This window comes from Peromyscus maniculatus, chromosome X (genome assembly GCF_049852395.1).
Source record: "Peromyscus maniculatus bairdii isolate BWxNUB_F1_BW_parent chromosome X, HU_Pman_BW_mat_3.1, whole genome shotgun sequence".
NCBI classification, from domain to species: domain Eukaryota; kingdom Metazoa; phylum Chordata; class Mammalia; order Rodentia; family Cricetidae; genus Peromyscus; species Peromyscus maniculatus.
Genome location: NC_134875.1, coordinates 31,235,188 through 31,248,639, shown reverse-complemented (window position 1 = coordinate 31,248,639; position 13,452 = coordinate 31,235,188). Strand labels below are relative to the sequence as shown.

The 13,452-nt window shown below is 36.1% G+C and overlaps 1 protein-coding gene across 1 annotated transcript in view; it reads right to left on the bottom strand.

Annotated features, from left to right (window-relative positions):
* The window catches only part of Tenm1 (teneurin transmembrane protein 1), an 827,344-nt gene extending 814,368 nt beyond the window's left edge, over nucleotides 1–12,976 (bottom strand). The window contains exon 1 of the mRNA XM_006981543.4: nucleotides 12,332–12,976. The gene's annotated coding sequence lies outside the window, so the exon portion shown is untranslated. The remainder of the gene's footprint in view (nucleotides 1–12,331) is intronic.
* Nucleotides 12,977–13,452: the final 476 nt, after the last annotated feature.

Sequence of the window (13,452 nt, the reverse complement as noted above, 5' to 3'; positions counted from 1 at the left end):
CAGAGCAAGTCTGTAGAAATTGGCTTCATACCCATAAGGCTGATTCTGCAAGGAAGCTAGCAAAAAAAAATGTACTTTAAAAAATAAACTGTCCTATATGTAGCATTTTGGCTTGGTGAGGTACACAGAGAAATGGGAAGCAAACTGGCTTTAAAAAGATATAGCTCTTCTCTGCTCACTTCTGAATTGCTTTCCTGCTTTAGCCTTTAGAAGTGTATAGCCCCATTTAAGATTATAGAGGGCCAGTGTATAGGTTGATCTATGTTAGATAACCCAGGTTACTTTCCATTGCTTACCAGCTCCCAACATGTTACACTTCCCTTACCTTTTACAACTCTCTACCTTACCTAAGAGTTCATTTCCAAACAGAAGAAACTGTTATATGGGAACCAACATTTAACAAAAAGAAGACAGAATGCTGAGATTATTATCACTGGAATGAGACATATATTGTATACCAGAGGCAAAACATCAGAAGCCATAAACATCAGAAAGACAGTCCACATGCCTGGCAGAGGGAGTGGGGGCTGTCTCTGACTCTGTTGCCTGCTCTTGGGACCCTTTCCTGCTATGAGGTTGCCTCATTTAACCTTAATAGGAAAGAAGGTGCCTAGTCTTGCTACAACTTGATATCCCATGGCTGGCTGATGTGCTTGAAAGACCAGCACTTTTCTGAAGTGAAGGAAGAGGAAGTAGATGGAGCAGGGGGATTGAGAAAAGTGAATGGGAGGAGGGGAGGGAGGGAGGGGAAACTGTAATTGAGTTTGAAAAATTAATTAATTGTTTAATTAATAAAAATTAAAAAGACAAACCACATAACTGACTTATGCTTTAAGAATGGGCTACATCTCAACAGCCAAGTCCTAAATCCAAGTCTAGATAGCTCATTAAGAGACCATTTAGTACAGACTTCAGATACTGCTAGTACCTCTTGTTTGATTTTATGAAAGAATAATAGTCTACTACCATCATAAAGTAGTAGTTAGTATCTCTAAATAATTGTCAGCCATGATTGGAGAGGAAATGAGTGAATTGATGATAAGCAGATGAGACTTTAAAAGTTTGATTCAAAATGTGAATATAAAATATGAATATATAGATATGCATACATGAAATATAGATGTGTGTATAGATTTGCTATCTTCAATGGATTTCAAAAGTATAATTCCTATTAAATTAGGAAAATGGTCAATTTTTATTTATTTTCAATAATTATTCAATTACTTAATAATTTAGCTACAACAGCTATATTAACACCATTTCTATTTTCAAGGCCCCCAGGTTGCACATAAGTCACTATACTTTCTTTTACTATTGACTGTATCTTTCCGTGTTGCTTCCTATGCTTTGAAAACCCAAATGCCATTTTTCTAATGGAACATTAACTCAAAGGCCTTGTAGAAAATAATTGTGTTAATAACAGAGACAGTTTTTCCATTACAATGATCAGTGTTTTTAGACAATTAATGCTGTTCCACTCTGTATTGTCACTTTTCTCCTCTGGGCGTAAAGAACTTTTAGGTTTACATTATTGGCTGCAGCTTCTTTTCTTTCTGGCAATATGGACATTTCTAATGATGAGAACTGCCAAAAGTTGTCAATGCTATTTTTCTTCTTTTCCATTAGAGGTGACTGTGGCTGAATTGCCAAGTAATCTGTAGTCTAACTTTACTTAATTGTTTTTACTACATGACATGAAGAAATACAGTGAGTAATCACTTCTATTTTACATGAAGCAAATTGCTAGTGTTTTCCACAGCAATATGAAGAAGTCTTAACTTGCCTAATCTCCCATTAACACCTTGTTCAAATACAGACATGGTAAACCCAGCCCTCCCTGGTTCTCTAATGAATGAAGACTAAATTGCATTAGTGTCTTTCAGTAATTCCACTTGCCTGTGGACCTCAAAACAGGCAGAGAACAGTTGTATCTGATTTATTTACCTCCCTGTACCTCTACCTCTCAAGAATGATTTATTCTAATCTGTCATCTAAACCTTACTATAATGTATCAATGATTATTTTGTATAGCACTCTATTTCCTCTTTCTTTTGTGTATATACTCTGATAATGAAAGTTATATAATCTATTAGAGAACATCTAAAAGCACAGAAAAGAAAAAGGAAAAAAATGCCACCCCTATCCACCTCTTCAGCACACAGGTCTTTTCTCTTTTAGTAATTTTGCACAACCATTTCCAATGTTTTTTCTTGCATGTATGTGGGGTACATACAGTTTCTTATCTAACTTAGTTACCTGCCAGTATAATATACATGTTTTCCTTTCACATAAACTATTTGTAAATATCATATTTAGTAATCATATGAGATTTTATTTACTAAACATATCACAAATCATTTAGCAATCCCCTTGTTGAACGTATGTCCTATCGTTAAAAAAAATAGGTGAAAAAACTTTGCAAATGAATTTTCTTTTACATTTCATGTGATTTCCTTAGAACAAATTCTTGAAAGCAGAGATACTTGGACAAATGATATAAATGAGACTTTGTAGTACTAGGGGTAAAACACAGGGTCTTACATATGCTAGACAAATGCTCCACCATTAATCTAAAACCATAACCACTGGGTACAGAATTCTTAATGATTTTGGTGAAAAATGCCAAATCTCTACCAATTAACAGTGTATAACACAGGTCTTTAACTCTTTGTTTATTAAACTGATATGTATTAAGCACTACATGTCGGGCACTTTTCTAGATTATATGGATATAGTGTTGAACAAAAAGACAAGTAGTTAATGGTCTCATGGAGCTCATACACTAGAGGAGTTGATAAAGTCTAAACAAAAACACAGTATGATACCAAATAATTCTAACTAATATGAAAGAAAATAGAAGCAGAAAAGAGGAGAGGAAAATGAAGGAGTATAATAGAAATCAATGCAAAAGATAGAGTCGGTAGCTTTGGTGAAAGAATGATTATTTAAACATATGAATAAAATGAGGAAAATCAACCAATACGAATCTGAAAAAATTACTTCAAACAAATAGAGGAAAATGTATGCACAAAGGTCCTGGGAGACAAAACATCACAGTATGTTTAAGCAACAAAGCAGAAGTCAAATTGTACACAAAGATTTGAGCAAGGTTGGATAAGAAATACAGTACATAGTCTGATACTCAAATCATGCAGGGTCTTGTAGGCCCTGATAATTTTTCCTTCCATCTTTAAATTATATTTATATGTGATATATTTGGTTGCTCTTTGACTAACAGGCAAGGATGAGACAAAGCACAGATCTTATTGAAATTTAGAAATCATACTGGTTTCTGTGTAGAAAACCATAGAGGGGGCAACAATGAATATAACAATCTCTGTGAATACTATTACCAAGTCCCAATAAAAAGAACAATGATAGCTTGGTCTAGAGTGTTAATGATCAGTGGGGAGAGAAGACTTAGATAAAGAATAGAATTTGCATATGGAATCAACTGAGTTAACCATTTGTTAATTGGTTTGATTGTAGGTTTTACCTGCCAGGTATAACTCTAAGAATTGGGACTTTCACAGTTAAACTATCTTATCAAAAATTCCTCACATATTTTCTGTATTGTTTCTATCATCAATGGGCATGATATATAGAAGATCATTAGAAATGCTTCACTTTGCACAACTAAAAATTTCATACCTATTTAATAGAATTTCTTTTGATTGTTGAAATTTGAGATTTTTTAAAAGAACACTTATTTGCATTCATGCTTTCCCTTGTGAATTGTATTTTTGATGCCTTTTCCCTAAGTGGTGTTACAAGATCTTTTGTCCTTAGCTTTTATTACATTATTGTTTTTTTTCTCCTAACTCAACTCTTGTCATAACTTCCTATGAAATAGTTCTTCTTACATCTCTAACCTCTGAAGTGCAGTGTTTTGGTAAATGTCACACTTCTCTTTGTATTTTCTCTATAGTTTGTAGGAGATCCTAACTACCCATTCTTGTAAGTTTAATGACTACATTGATTGACTGATGGCTCCCAAATATATACCTTCAGAATGAATATTCAAGTCTGCAATTTGAATCATTTAAAGATCGAACTCCATCTGTATGGCTTTATTGTGTCTTTAATTGCTACTGCACATTAAATAAGTGCAAACCTGATCTCATTATCCACTCAAATATTTTTTTCTTTTGTAGTCCTTATAATGCATAATGAGGCTTAGGGTAAGTTTCATATATTTTTTCCTCTCTCTATTGTCACTGTGACCATTTGGTCTGTACCCTGATAACCTTTTACACTTGAAATATAGACTCTTCAAATATCTCACTCTTAACCCAATTCAACCTGTCCTCCATACTGGAATTATCTTTTTTTTTAAAAAAAATCACCTGGGAAGAGGCTACTCCAACTGGGAGAATACTTTAATCATTTTAGTTTGTGGCAATGTCTGTGTGGCATTTTCTTGATTTCTAATAGGTATAAGGGGGCCCAGCCCACTAAGGCTGGCACGTTTCCTGTGCAGGTAAGCTTGGGTTGTATAAAAGCCTACATAATAATGAGCCAGGGAGCAAGCCATAAGAAGCCTTCCTCCCTGGCTTTTGATTCTGTTCCTGTGTTCTTTCTCCTGCCTCCTGGTTCATATCTCCACACATACATAAATATAAATAAATATAAGAAGAAAATTATGAATCCAAAGAATTTATGTGTCATTACAACTCCTCCTAGCCAACTGCATAGCCCTCATTCTTAGACGTCACTAGTTATCATTAGTAAAATTAAAACTATTTTCTCAAAATGAATTACTTTATTTGACTTGCCTAGCAATTCTGCCAATGTTGTCTTATGTTGCTTAAATTTTTACAAATGCAATGAGCTCAGTCACAGAAGCATATTCATTTAAAGTGTACAGTAAGCAAACAGAGAAGATATGTTTCTGTACACAATGCTTTCAAAGTTGGTGTGAAAATGTACATATGTTTAATAAATATTCTCTACAGAAAACAATCTCATCTTTACACATCAACATACATGCGTACATGCACACATGCACACACAATTTTGGGCTACTTAACAGGGCACATCTGACATCAATATCTCTCAAACATTTGCAATTAAGCAAAGCAACTCTAGAAAAAGAAATTATTAGCATTAAAAGTAGGGGACATAATACACAGACTATAAATTGAAGATGTTGATCAGAAACATTTTGTTGTTAGGTACTAAGTTAGCTAGGAATAGAGGCAAAATTTCAGGTTTAGAATGCTTCCAGCCACTGTGTGGTTGTAGTGTATTTATACACCTCTATATTTAAACACAGGTGGTAATTAGCAAGATTAAGACACCTTTAATAAGGCATCATCATAGGTGCAAAGGATGTGTAGCATAAGATGAGTTCATTATCAATAACTTTCCTGAATTAATCATCTCTTAGGACATTTAATTTTAAATGTACCTGAAAAAAATCTGGATTATTGAGGTGGGCCATCTGTAGTATCTTTTATGTATATTAGCTGAACAACTGAAGAGTTTTCTTTAAATGTCTGCATGCAGCTGGGATTCAGGGATGGTGATAGCTAATAAACCAATTGTCCATCTAATCTGGCACTATCTCTTTGACAGGTGTCTAAAGCAGATAGAGACATTAGATGTAATAGACACACTTAGAATCCACCAATTATGTAAAACCATGCAACTGGGAATTTTTCTCTTTGACCTTAGTCAGTAATAAGATTTTCTCTGAAGTATGCAAATGGAGAATCATTTACTTTTCTTTTGGCCAATATACAAATCCTCATTCATACAGGCAGCTAAAAACACTAAACTAATTCCAAAAAATGAAAATGGAGTTCCTTTAATATAACCATATTTGAATTCTACTGAGAGTGACTCCATCTTCATTAGCATGCTAAATATTTATAATATATTTCATCTAAATAGGAAAACAATTGAATAGTAAGTAGATTATACTTTGAAAAGAGAAATGAAGGCAATAAGTCCTTCAAACCTGAGCATTTGGCTATACAACAAAGTGTGACTTACCAGATATTTTGAGTCAAACAGCCAATATACTTGACTATTTCATTATTCCCTTAAATGTCAAGTGTTTACATAAAGTTAGAGGAAATCAACATGACACAAAAGATTCAGGTGTTAGGTACTCTGCATGTTCATCAGTGACAAGTGATCTAATTTTTATTTTTGTAATTATATAGTTGTAGCTCAAACAAGCAAATACTAACAAAACAGGTAACAAAATACATACAATTCAAAAATTTAGTAACAGGACACTAATATCCCTAATATTCTCTATAATATAGAAATGTAAAATTTTTCTAAATTTTAAATAAATGCTCCATTCTATCATTCATAATTTTGTCTAGGATATTTATATTTTTAAATAGCTTCATTTAAAACATCAAAGACCTTCTGACAAACAAACATTCCCTTTTCACTACAAAAATCCTCATGTAAAAATTGCTTTTTCTTAGTCATAATATAAAAAATTTGTTTGAAACAATAATTCACAAGAAAATCCATTAGATTATCATACACTATAGCTGGCATTGGAAAAGACAGCATGCTTTCAGTTCAGCTCATATTAGAGACTATGATTCCAAATTCTATAAGTCGTAATCAGGCACAAAAATGTTACAACGAAATATGAGAACCATTAAAAAGCAATTTCCTCATTGTTGACTACTTATCAAGTGACAACTTAGTTGATTAAAATTAAAACAATCAGTATGCTTTATAGTGATGGGTAAAATGACTCCTTTACAAATCTCAAATAAATGCATTCAAATACATTTGGTCTCTAATAAAAAGGAAAGTGGGGCATAGATATTTTAACAGAATTGTGTTTCTATTTAAAAAGAAAAAATAACCAATTGTACTGGAAAATTCAAACACCACTTGTATTTAGTTTTGCTGTGATCACTAAGTAAGGTTCTTCAAAGTCTACAGAATCATAATTTGAAAGAACATTTTTTTCAGTATAATAGCTAATACAAAACTATTTTACAGCTGTGAATGTTCTATTAGAAGAAAAATGCTTTGTAAACTACATAAATACCAAAAAGAATGTACAAATCAAACCTCTATTTCTGTGACTATTTTAAAAGAACTGCTTGAGTAGGGATAGAAGAGGTTTGCAAGTAAAATCTTAAGAAAAATGGCATATTCAATTCTCCAACATTTACAGTCATTTCAGGGACCAACAGGCTGACATGAAATTAAAAAGGAGGTTCCTGCCCTGAATGAGTGACTCCCAGTTGTCTGTCCCATCTAGTTTCCTTGGCAGTAGAAGGACTGTTGGGAAACGACGTATAGGAAATCATAAGAAGCTAACACATCAAACCTGTTAACTTTTAAATTGATAAATCACTGGAGTTGGGGGAAGTAAAGAATTGCAGATTGAAAAAGTTTTGCATTTTCTGGCTTCTTGTAAAGGTCAGTTGGTATATTTTTGATTTTGTAATAGTTTGGGAATGCCAGTGGTATCTCATAAAATTCATAGAAGGCTCTAGGATGAAATTTGATTTGTTATGTACCTTGGAGAAATTCAAAGGTGTTAAAGATATTTTACACATTTTTCTAGTTTTACTTGTTTACTTTTCCTACAAAAATACTAATGGTCATCATCATGTTAAATGCATCCCAAAACACTCAGACACCGAGTAAAGCATTGTCTCAATCAACCAGAGGTTATTTTGAATTGTCCCAACAGTTGACTGTTGGGATGTTGCATAGATACAATCACAGAGGACCATATAAAAATCATAAGTATCCAGAAAACATGTTAATTTTGTTATAAACCTCCGAGAAACAAAAGTAAGAAAACTCCAGAAATATAGCTTCACAAAGATGATCCACTAACCTGAAAAAAAAAATTCTAAACACATACTGATGTGTTGATTTTCTAATTAACTTCACTCTTACAGTTAGATTAGGGTAGGAGAGAAAAACCCAATATTTCAGAATCATTACATCATATTAAAAACATCATCCGGGAGGTAGTGGTTATTTGGCATATATGCACATTTTACCATATGCTATTGTTTACTAAAAGTAGATGCTTGGGCAGGAAGTACAATTCAGAATGATTTTTAAGGTTGTAAATTATCCAAGATTATACTTTCTGGTCTAGAAATAAGTATTGAAGTTACATAAGAATTTAATAGTATTAATTTTTCTTAAATGTTAGTATTTTTAAAGTATCAGTGATCATCATCAACTGAAAATTTGTTTGCTTTCACTAAATAAAACTAGTTTGTTTAAATTATATGCAGAAATAGTAGCAGATAAATTAACACGAATGTTTTACAATAATTTTCAGTTTATACCGTCATATTCCAATTTATTCAGTTCTATTTTCCATGAGTTTTAAATGTAAGCAATATCTTTGGCTTTGCTTAATCCTACCATCATGTGTAGCAAACTACAATATTACTACACACAATATAAGCTGCATAATAGAACACTGGTACTGAAGAGACAGCTGTGGTTGAGCCATCAAGGTTGTCCACAATAACCAAAAGCTATGCAAAGCCTTTAATAGCATCCACCTATTCTAACTGTGCATAGTGCAGGTTGTATTTACTTTCTGTAGCTTTAACAGGATGCAACAGAAAAAAAGAAACAAAAGAAATATAAATAACACATTATGTCAGGTGATTCATGCATTAATTTAATGTTATTAACAATGACAAAGTATTATATTCGGTAAAAAGGATATTTTATTTTTTTAAAGGAAGAAAAATTTTCAATCTCCATTACAAAGAATGATTTAATCTAGTAGAATTGGCAGGTAATTGAAATCAGTTATTGTTTATGTGAACAATTCCGAAATTTGAATGATTTTAATTTTTATAGTAGCATTCACATTTGAAGTTATGGATATATGCTAGTAATCAGAATTGTAAAATTCTTCATAATGCATTAGATTTTATCATTTCATCTGCTTGTAGTTGTCCTACTAATCCAATTTAGATTTTCTTCCGGATGGTAAATGATGATGAGAAGCTTTGTAAAGTAGTCACTAATGATTGCTTGGGGTTAAAATTGACAGAAAACTAAGAATTATATACATATAAGTTAAATAAAATTAACCTATATTTTATATCCAGTGAATGATGTTCACACAAGATTCCTTCCAAAGAACTGTGTGTGTGTGTGTGCATACATCTTTTGTAGTGGCGTGTGTGTGTGTGTGTGTGTGTGTGTGTGTGTGTGTGTGTGTGTGTGTAGGGAACAAATATGAGCAGTATGATAAAATATTTTAATAAAAAAGAACTATCTTTGAGTCAGGTACTCAAAGTACCAGTCTTATCTTGACCTGGAGTCATTCATAAGTAAATATATTAATAACTAGTAGATTATCATGTTTAGAAAACCTTAGGGAATTATCAATCATGATGTATGCTGAGGATGTAATAGCTTTACTTAAATCTGAAACTGAAAGACTTTCAGCAAAAGTGAGCTTCAGGAAAACATTACATGAATTCTGTAAGCCTATCTTCAATGTAGAATATATAAAAAAATGTTTTGTTAATTGTCACTAAAATTTCTCACCTGAAATCTGAAAGCATATCTCCGATGTAGAATGTAAAAAAAAAATTTATCTTAATTGTCACTAAAATTTCTCACTTGCAAGTTTTTAAGATTGTCACAGAAAATAAATTTCCATTAGGCTTTTGTTTTCAAAAGTAACATCAAATAATAATGTTTGGTTTGATCATTTAAGATAGTATCATACAGAGTAAATGTGCCGGCTATATAGTTCTGTTTCAGCAAGAAGCTGTATAAAGGGCAGGAGAAAGACAAAATGAGCCACAAGGGAAGCTGTGATCAGGTCAATGCTATTTACACATATGATAGCTGAACTCAAACATTGAGACTTTTAGGACATCCAAACTTTGAATTTGGTCCCTGAGGGAGTTGATAATTCCATACACTATGATTTTCCTTTTTAGTACACCTATATGTTTAAATATTTGGACAGTTAACCATCATTATAGCACCATGATTCTACAAAACAATGTTTTCCTTTAAGCTTGTCTCTATAATTATCAAATGATATGCTTATCTATTCTTAATCCATAATTGAGATCTAGATGTAATAGCAACGCCATATCATCTAATCCCATGTTTTTTCCAAATTTATGTCATTGTTCTAAAAAGTGAATTTTGTTATTGTCATTATAAAACTGTCAATTATTCCTTTATATAGTTGTTTTGCAGAAATATCTGGTTTTTAAAATTATGATGGACAACCTGCAAAGTTTTAATTAATATTAAGAGCCATGGGTTCATGTTAGAAATGACCTGAACTCCTTTACAAATGCATACCTTGACTTTATTTTATTAGCATCAAAAGTTTGTAACCTTATTTTAGCATACATGTAACCATTTAACTACCCTTTAAGAACTTTGCAATAGTAAATTATTCAACATAACATTTTAAAGGTCTTACAATTTGGATAAAAATGTCAAAACTGGAATTTTGCTATTCCAGGACCAACTTTAAGTGTCATATGAAGCCTTATGCAAACTCATCCCCACCCCTGTACATTTGGAGATGGACAGGGCAGATGTAAGCAAGTAAACAAGTGCAGGATAATTACTGAGCAGAAGTTAATGCTGTGGATAGTCTTTTCATTAAAAAGGAGCTTTCCTCTTTCAGGTTGTGCTGTTGCTCGACAATGTACCAGTACCCTCTGACACAGGTCAGAAGATTTCAGAGGAGGAAGGTAGATAGGATTTTTCTTTCAGCCAAAGGTACAATAGAGCAGACATTTGCAATGTCTTCATGGACCAGACTAAAGTAGCAATTGATGCTTTCAGTGCAGAATACCTGGCTTGCTAATTATAATCATAGAATAACAATCTCAAATTCAAGGAAGCTGCCTATAATCCTTACTGCAAATACGATCAATTAAATGCTTATCTAACAATACCTATTAAAGTTCGCTGGGCCATTTCGTTTCCTTTTGGTCTCTACACTCAAATGACATCTAATTTCTCTCCTGTGACACAGGGAACTTCTCTTCGTGTTTCTTAGGACCATTATAAATGCACAACTGGATTATTGTGCTCAGAAAAGCCTGTGAAGTTTGAGGCATATTCTGACCAATTGCTTTGTACAGAAGGGGAAGAGTTTTTCTACCCATATTAGCATATTTCCAGTAACAGTGATGCAGATCTGCTAAACCCAAAGCTGCCTATGGCAAGTGCTAGCTGCAAGCCAGCTCAGGCCCCCGCCCCTACTCTCCCAGTGGTGAAACAGACGTGGAGAGGACATCTACTAGCTGAGTGAGATCGGCTGTCTCTGCAATTGTAAACAATCAGAGGCACCGGGTTTGCTGAAATGTTTAAATAGGCTACCGACTGTGAGCTCATCCACTCACCAAGTAGCGCTAAGGCTCCCTTCTACACCTCTAGGCAAAGCATCTTAAAACTGAATTGGCAATATGCCTGTTCCCGGAATGGGAGAAGCTGAGGTTACATTTCCCCAGGCATGCCTAGCGGGTGCTTGGCTCTCGGCAGATGTACTGGCCATTGCTGGATTCCAGACACCACGTTTTCAGGATGAAACGCAAAAACACACAATCCCGCACAGATGAGCGCATGGTCAAAGCCAACACCGACGGCTACTGAAGCACTGAGTGGCCAGTAATGATTATTTCCTTTGACACAGATTGGGGTATAAGAGTACACATTGGGTGGGGCCTCAATGAGGGTCCTGGCATTCCCCTAGAACTCGAACTCCCTGAGTGAGGTTGGAATACCAATTCAGAAGCAAACAGGTTCTATAGTACATTCTAGCCCATGGCTATCTTCTCTTAGAGAGATGGTAGGAGGTGACCCGGAGTGGCAGAACCCTGGTGGATTCTCCAGGTGGAAGGAATGCAGGAGGTAATTGTCTCCTTTATTTTTGGACAGAGCCTCCCCACCTGCCACTCCAAGCATCTTGGTCCACTTGTTAGAGTGCCTTGGTCTGCGCGAAAGCGGAGGAGAACAGCCCTCTTAACAGTACTGAAGGAGTTGGTTGGCAAAAGTGCCACCTAGGAAACCCACCAAACCTTGGAAGGACAGTGTCCCTAGGGCCTGCTGGAAGCCTGAACTGACAACAAGGCCAATCTCCCATCTCTCCTGAGTGGTCCAGATCCCTGGGGCAGAAGGAGATCTGGAGAAAAGGTTGCAAAGGCTCCGTTTCCTCCATCAGGAGTCCCAGAACGGGCGCAACCAGCTTCTCACGACCAGGAGTCACCATCCGCAACCACATCCTAGGGGGGAAGTTCGCCCAGAGTCCTTGGGGCGGAAGGTAGGCAGGATCAAGAGGGAAGGAAGTAAGAGCCAAAAGAAACGGACCTACCTAGTCCAGGCGCAAGTTTCAGTGGTGTCCTCAGGTGCGGTCCCCCGCCTCCTCGCCAGGTGCTCAGCTCCGCCGGGTGCTGCAAGTGCCCTGGACTTCGGGCGTCTTTGCTGGTTCCTGCGGGAAATGACTGTAAATCCACATTACTGTTCGAGCTGCCGCTCGGGCCCCCGCATCGCTCTCCTCCAGCTGGCGGCGGCGGCGCTCTCAGCCCGCGGTCGCTTGGGGGCAGGAACCGAACCTGGCTACTATCTGCCAGCGGACGATCGCTGCCAGGAGGGTGTTTGCTCCCGAGTCGGGTTTTTTTGTTTGTTTTTTGTTTTGTTTTTCTGTTATTTTTGTTGTTATTGTTTTCTTCAAGCTAGTGTGTATACATATGTGTGCGTGAAATTGTGTGTGTGTGTGTGTGTGTGTGTGTGTGTGAGAGAGAGAGAGAGAGAGAGAGAGAGAGAGAGAGAGAGAGAGAGAGAGAGAGAGAGAGAGAGAGAGAGAGAGAGAGAGATCAGAAGGGGTAAGCTAAGCCTCCGGGGCACTGGGAGGTGAACTCCAGGCTGAGCCGGAGCTCGCCGCGCTCCCGGGTGCCGGGCGTCTGCACCGCGGATGGCTGTGCTGATGTTGCTGTGGCCGCCGCCGCCGCGCTCTAAGGCTGGTCGCGGTTGTGCAAAAAATGTTTCTCCGCTACTCGAGACCAAAAAACCTGCCCTGTCTACTGAGCATGCCCGGTTTGACAGCTTCACAGCCTAGGCTTTTTTTTTTTTTTTTTTTCTTTTTTCTTTTCCCCAAGACTCCAGGTTTTAGCCGCAGCTGAGCCCGGGGAGGTGGGGGTTGAGCTGGGAGGAGCTGGAGGAGGAGGAGGGCTAAAGGAGCAGGTAACAAGCTGAGGAAGGGAAGTGGAACTGAGAATGATTCAGGAGTGTTTGAGGGTGGAGAGAGGGCAGGAGAAAGCTCGGTACCAGAGAAAAAGGCAATATGGACAAACAAAATTTTGATTTCATACCACACTAGGACGGTTTCTCATCTCACATGACCAGCATTTATCATTATTTTCTCTCGAGGATGAGGTGGAATGGAGACTTCAAAGGTGTATTTGTTAATGTCAGAATCAACCCGGGACAGTGTTT